The sequence below is a fragment of the Mirounga angustirostris genome, unplaced genomic scaffold (assembly GCF_029215605.1).
Source record: "Mirounga angustirostris isolate CCGP_5_RB_7025 unplaced genomic scaffold, mMirAng1.0.hap1 SCAF_5, whole genome shotgun sequence".
NCBI classification, from domain to species: Eukaryota; Metazoa; Chordata; class Mammalia; order Carnivora; family Phocidae; genus Mirounga; species Mirounga angustirostris.
The window spans coordinates 47886685-47894497 of NW_026991713.1; positions in this window are offsets into that span (position 1 = coordinate 47886685).

Consider the following 7813-nt stretch of genomic DNA (forward strand, 5'->3'; position numbering starts at 1 on the left):
AGCTGGTCTAATACTGATGGAGAGCCATCTCCACTTGCACCGAGGAATTCTTATGAAGTGATAGCACCAGTGAGTTAGTACCTCGGGCTCTTTGGGGAGGACTGTAGGATTTTGGAATCACAGTTTTCTTGCAATCAGGCAAAAAAAAAAAAAGATATAAAGCTATCTGGATTGGAAAGAAAGAAGTAAAACTCTATTCAGAGACGACATGATCATTTACATAGAAATTCCTATATAATCTCTGAAAGAGCTCCCAGAATTAATAAGTGACTTTAGCAAGACTGTAGGATATAAGCTCATATATAAAAATCCATTGGATTTCAATATATAGTCCTAGCAATGACTAATCAGACATTGAAATAAGAATGAATTAAAATAACAAAAATATGAAATATTTGGGGATTAATTTGAGAAAAGATGTGAAAGATTGGTACATGGAAAACTATAAAACATTGCTGAGAGAAATTACAGAAGACCAAAATAGAGAGACATATTGTGTTTAGAGACTGGAAGACTCAACATGGTGAAGAGAGCAGTTCTCTAAATTAATATATAGATTCAATGCAATCCCAATGAAAATCCCAGCATGTATTTTTTTTTCTGGTAGAAATTAATAAGCTGATTCTAAAGTTTACATGGCAATGCAAGGGATCTAGAATAGCTTAAGTAATTTGAAATAAGAGAACAAATTTGGAGGACTTACCCTATCTGACTTCAAGGCTTTTTATAACACTTTTGTAATTAAGACAGTGTGGTATTGACATCAAGGTAGGTAAATAGATCAATGGAACAGAGTAGAATCCAGAAATAGACCTAACATATATGGCCAATTGATTTTTGACAAGGGTATTTAGATAAAAAGGATAACTTTTTCAACAAATGATGTTAGAACAATTAGATATTTATCTGCAAAAAACCCCCAATTCCCCCCAAACCCTTCAATTCATACCATATGGATTTTGCAGCATATACAAAAAAATTAATTCACAATGGATCGTAGACCAAAATGTAAAACTCTAAAACAGGAAGAGAACACAGAAGATCTTTGTGACTTTGAGTTAGGTAAAGATTTCTTAAATGCAATGTCAAAAGCACACTCCATAAAAAAAAAAAAGAATACATTAGACCTCAAAAATTAAGAACTTCTACTCCTTGAAGCCCTTTTCAAGACTGGGGAAAATATCTGTAAATCATGAATCTGATAAGGGGCTTATATTCAGAATGTATAAAGAACTCTGGAATCTCAATAATAATAATAATTTTAAAATGGGCAAAATATTTGAGCAGACACTTCATCAAAGAAGTTATAAAAGTGGCAAATAAAAACATGAAAAGTATTAGTCATTGGGGAAATGCAAATGACAAACATAATAAAGTATTACTATACACCTTTTCGACTGTCCAAAATTAAAAAGCAGAGACCACGCCAAGCGTTCTGATGTGGAACAACTGATATTCTCCTATAATGCTGGTAGGAATGCAAAGTGATAAACCATTTTGGCAAATACCTTGACAGTTATTTAAAAAGCACAACAGAAACCTACTATGTGACTCAGTCACTTCACAGCTAAGTATTAACGCAAGAGAAATGAAGGCATATGTCCATATAAAGACTTGTATATGAATATTGAAAGTAGCTTTATTTGTAATAGCCCCAAACTAAAAACAATGTAAATGTCCATCAAAATGGTGAATGAGTAAACAAATTATGGCATATCCATACAATGGAATATCACTTACTAGTAAAAAGCAACAAACTATTGATACGGCCAACAATACGGATGAATCTCAAAAAATTGTGTTGAGTGAAAGAAGCCAGACTGAAAAGTCCATACTGTGTAGTTCCATTTATACAAAATTCTTGAAAGTGCCAATTAATCTACAGTGGCAGAAAGCAGATCAGCAGTTGCCTGGGGATGGAGCAGGAGGGAGAGATTATGAAGGGGCACAAAGAAACCCGTGGGGGTGATCGATATGTTCATTATCTTGATCTTGGTGATGGTTTCATGGGTGTACACACATGTCAAAACTTACCGAATTATATGCTTTAAACATGTACAGTTAATTATACGTCAATTATACTTCAATAAAGCTGTCTAAAAGAGAGATATTTTAAATAGGCAAAAATAGGTAAAGTTTGAAATACTGGTTATACCTAGTGAGTCTATATTCTGCAACTGACTAACCTCCAAACCTTTGGGTCTGGCTTTTGCTCTCCATGATCTGATCTCAGGCTAACATTCCTGCTGTATTTCCCATTGACATTTTGAATTCCAAAGGGGACTGTTTCCTGAACAGGTATTACATTTTCTCATGCATTTCATTATCCTAGAATGGTTGGCCTACCATGTTCTGATCTCCTCACGTAGAGATAATCCCTCCTTCTTCTGAACTCCCATAATGCTTTGCATCTTACTTTCTGGCTCTCATCACATTTGTCTTTATATTATAGCTTATAAACACATTTCTTACCTCTCCTATAAGACTGGAAGATTCTTGAAGTTAGTGACCTATGTATTCATTATTTGTCCCAGTCCCCTAATGGCATTTTAGAGAATGTCTTACAAGTAGTAAATATATATATATATATACATATATATATATACACAATAAATATGTTTAACGGAACATTTTTAAAATACTGGCCCAAAGACTAAAAACATTTCATTGTGTTTAAAAAATATGAAACTTTTCCTAATTGTGATGTATGCAATCTTCATTCACATAAGATTGGGGAATATTTCCCTTCTATTTAGGTTGTTTCATCTCTCAATCTATTGTAAATACCTTGTCATCTTTAAGACATTTCTGATTACCTAAGTACCAGAAACTATTGTTTGTAGTAGATTTGTAATTGTTTATGGATCTCCCATATAATATGCAATGGTTGAGCAAAATGGCAGAAAGATGCAATCATTATATTATAGAGAAAATAACATAAGTCTGTTTCTGGAACATTGTTTTTCTATTTTTGACTCCCATGTTGAAATAATGAAACCCAAATCCTGTCTAAGAAATGGGCCAATGATAAAACCCAAGAATAATTTTGTTGCGGAGTTAAAGTGAACAAGAAACCGGGCTAAGAGGAAAGCTTTATTTCAGTTTCGAATATCTGAAAATTTGGGAAATTGGATAAAAGGAGTTCAGGAAATTGCACTGGATGAAAATGATGTTTTGTATTTGTTCTAATGTAAAAGCATCTATTTCCCTCACACAGAGATGGAGATGTAATGGTCTCAAATCTAATGGAAGTGCTCATTGCCAGGGGTATTGTAGTTTTGAAATGGGTTTGTTTGAGGATTCTAGGTCTAATTTCATATCATTAAACTCTGAAATTACAGAAGGCTTTCCGAAGTAATCCTTGTGCCTCAAAATGGCCTCATGGTACACCACGAGCCCGTTTGTATACCAAGTCTGAAGGGCTTGTAATACAGTCCTCCTTTCTATAGAAACCAGCGCTGTGTCTCCATTCTTGCCTTTCCCATGGGCTGCGTTTCTTGCGACACGCAGTGTCAGAGCTCAGCTTGGGTACTACAGGTTTCTAAAGCTGATAATATGGCAGAGGTGACAATGTTCGGGTTTGGATGAGACCTGGGTTTGAATACTAATTCCAGACACATGAGCTCCGTGGCCCAGATCCAGTCTGCTAGCCTCCCGAGCCAAAACTTCCCCATCTGCCAAAAGGGTACCATGGACGTCAAGACTTAGCATGGTGCTTGGCACAGAGAGCAAACACTCAACACGTGTGCGGTTAGTATTATTAGCAACCAGAAATTATCTTAGTTTTACTTCAAGAAAATAGTTTTAGCCTTGTGCTAAGGATAATTTTTTCCCAAGATTTTCTTTTTAAGTAATCTCCACCCCCAACGTGGAGTTTGAACTCACAACCCCGAGATCAAGGGTTGCATGCTCCACCGACTGAGCCAGCCAGGCGCCCCTGTGCTAAGGATCACTTTAAAAAAAGATAGTGTGGGTGTGGGTGTTTTTCTCAGAAACATTTCTAGAGGAAATTTGGTGGCTGTGTATCTATTGTTAAAAGGCCTATCCAAATTTGTCCAAGAGATACAGTGTCCATGCCTTCAAATAGATACACAAATGGTGTTATGGAACCCCCAGATATTGTCCACTCAATTCACTGTGGGCAGGAAGAGGGTCTATTTTTAAGGGGAAGGAAGACGACCATAAATAGTTAAAAATAGGATTCTCCTCTGTCTTCTGGCTGCCACTTGCACCCTTCATTTTTCTGTCCACCCCCGTGGTTCCTAAAGACCTCTTATCACCTCTGTTCACTTTCCCCCCCTTTTTCTCTACTTTAGAAATGGTACATATTATGAAAGAGAAAATTCTTGACACCGTCCCCAGAAAGTCAGCAGTGAGGGTAATGCATTTTTAATCCCAAACACCTGGCCTCCTTTTATTTGGCTGCCAGAATGAGGAGGTTTTTTGATTATTCAAAGAAGTCCTCTTGCTGGTGCTCACAAATGACTAAAAAGGTTAATAAATTTCAGAATCTGCCTTGTAATCCAGGGGGATAGAACTTTGCAAACACAGACTTTTCTTTTTAGATTGAATCTGACATTATGAAAAGCTAGCCCTCTCTTCCCGCACTCAAAAGTATTTATCCAGGCTTTACACACTGAGTAGCAAGAGCGTGGCAAGGGAGCTAACATTAACGGTGGGTCCGCTCGGCAGAAGGACTCACACACATCATCTCACGTGGGCTTCGTAACAGGCCCATGGGGAATGCATCACTGTTTCCATATTCCATCGGTGAGGGCACAAGGGGTCTTCAACACGCCCCATCGCGGAGGGACTCGCTCTGGTGCCGTTTCCCCAAGCGCTGGTGACCCCGCGCAGGATTAGCCATTGTCTCCAGCTGACCCCTTCATCCCAGTTGCGTAGAACCTTGATACGAGGTCCTCTCTGCCCACATGCGGTGCCAGTTATGGCAAGATGTGGCTCCCAGTTTCAGCCACCCTGTGTAGTCAGTCAGTTCTTGGGGTGTCAAGTGCAGAGGCCATCTTTCAAGGAAAGAGGGCTTTGAAATGACCATCCCCTCCCTCAGTGGTATAGGCACAGCGTCCGTCTCCCCAAATCTCTTTCATGGCTCTGCTTACATGGAGGCAGGTGTACAAGTCCCTTTCTGTTGGCCGGGGTGGTGAGGTAGTGTGTGGGGGACGGCAGTGGGTGGGAGCCCCAGTTACCTCTCAGTGGTGCCTCTCAGTAGAGCCTGCAGGGCACGGCGGGAGCGTGCGGTGGTTTTGGGCTTCAGTTATGATTCCAAGAAAACAAGAACGTCATTTACACAGAGATTTAGTCCTTAAAACGAGCCTGTGGGGAAGGCTCAGTTATGGCCCCAGATTGAATCTGACATAGCTTTAACAAGATACCCCCCTTGAAACTTGACTCCGATGATGTTCCAGGGTCATGGAGTGATTACGGGTATGGGCGTGGGTTTGAATCACTGCTCTTACACTGTCCGTGGTAAGTTCAAGCAACTTGATACTGGTGTGACTCTCACCTTCCTGTGCCTCAGCCTCCTCTCCGTATGATTCGCCTACCCTGTTCTACTGTGAAAAGCGAAAGAGATAACCTCCATGGTAGTAAGCGTGCTCTGCGTGTTCACTGTTGCCATCTCTGGTTTCCAGATGAGGAAACTAACACCCAGATGGGTTAGGTAACTGCCCAAAGTCACCAAGCTACTAAGTGTTTTCAAAACCTATGCTCTTAGCTGTGCCTCCGTGGCCGTGCCTCTTGCCTTTCCCACATCCTGGCACACATGGAAAATGCTATTACTCCTACGGCCTTGGGGGGAATGAATGGGACAACTCAAGGCTTCAGGCAATGGGTCTGGTGGGCTCTGCCCATCCCAAGCTCCTTCTGGTCAGCGGGTACTTTGCTATATTGGAACAGATGCCGAGGATGTCAGGTAAGTCTTCCTGGAGGAAAGGCTTGAACAGTTAGTAAAGTTTAGTAGTGGGGGGGGGGGGGGGGCAGTGAGGTTGGGTATGAGGAATGCTTAATTTTCTCTTCTGGAAAATGGAGATCACAATACTATCTGTTTTACAGAATACTCCAAAACTGAATGAAGGAACATATATGGAAAGGCTTTACAAAATGTGATATCAATTCTAGCTGTTACTATTTCTAAGGAAAATGGACAAAATATTTGAAATTGTAAGAGTGGTTTAGGCATAGTGGTTACAGAGGTGGAACATTTCTACCAAACAATCACTCGGGGAAAGGTACAGTTTTGAATAGGACCTTCCCCCCACTCCCTTGCTCTCTCCCTCCCCACCTTCCTTCCTTTCTTTTTATCTTTAACCCAACAAAAATGGACATTAGCTTCTTCCAAGGTTTGTTGTGAGGCTTAACCTATTTTCATCAAGTAACTAAAGCAAGTAGGAATAAGTTCAAGAGTCCTATAATCTCTGGAGGTCAGACTAATCTGGCTTTTCTGAGGAAATGGCATGCTGGGCCATCTCCATGACATAGTCCCAGGGCTTCTTTGGGGAGGACTTGTTCTGACAGGCAAGGCAGCCAGGCACAAGCTGGGCCCAGAAACAAAGCTTTAATCGTTAGACGGGAGAGATTTGGGGCTGTCAGTCAGCTTGTCTCTTGCCCCAGGGCCCGACGTCTGAGTCCTGTGGAAAGGGGGATGGGAAGGTTGTGAGTAAAGCTTGTACGGGCCACCACAATGATAATGTTGTCCGTCTCTGGGGCCCAAGGATGTCTGCCTTGGTCCTGTCTCTCTGAGAGCATAAGTCAAGGGAGGAAGAGAGACATTCTTCCCAATTGTTCGGTGTAACACCAAATTCGCCTTGTCATCCTGACATCAGCTCCACGGCATCAGCTCTACCATCTCCTGATGGCAATGCCGGTTGGACATGGTGAACAGTGAAAGGATGAAGGCAACGGGGAGAGAGTAGCAGGTGCCATGTGAATGGCTACTAGACTTGTCAGGATATGGGGAATGTTCATATGTTGTCATATGGAAGAATGATTAGAGGCAGAAAGTAGGAAAACACTGGTTGCACAGAAAACAAAAACAAGTCTTGGGGCATTTCCACAAGTCTTCATTGCTATTTCAATCCTACTGTTTTGTACCCTTGAGCTACTTATACTTTGAGATCCAGGATGAGATGTATAGACTAGCTTATCTCAAAATATTACCCATTTTAAGAACTGTTTTTTGAAAGAGTTCATTTAAAATTTGTTCAACTTTGACATTTTCTTTCCTGAGTTTACTATAAAATTCAAGTCAAGTAACCTGCACAAATGCATCAATAATTTAAAAGCTACCAATCTTACACATAAAAAAGAAGGCTCACAATCTTCAATAATCTTTAATGTAACATGCATTCATTATATATGAGCCCTCAAAGGAGAAACTCACGTTCAGAATCCTAAGTGCTACGGAATGGTGGCTTTGGGATAGTTAAATACCACACATTTGCTTTGTAAAACCACCATCGAATGACTTTAGCATATTAACCCTGAAAGTCATCATGACTCTTTTTTCTCTAATCATGAGGACTAAGCAAAAGAAGAGTATTTTCTCTGATGTGACATTCTTGTGGTCATAGCTTTAACAAGATACCCTCCTTGAAATTTGACTCCGATGATGTTCCTCAGGCCTCGGAGAAGCTGACTCATTCTTTGTGGCTGAACTCAAATGTCACCTCCACCGTGAACTAGTCCCTAACACCTCGAAAAGAATTAATTGCTCCCATGGAACTTGGTCCATGCCTCTGTTATGGTCCCATTATCACACAGTGTCCTAGGTATGCTTGTGTTTGTTTACCCAATACAC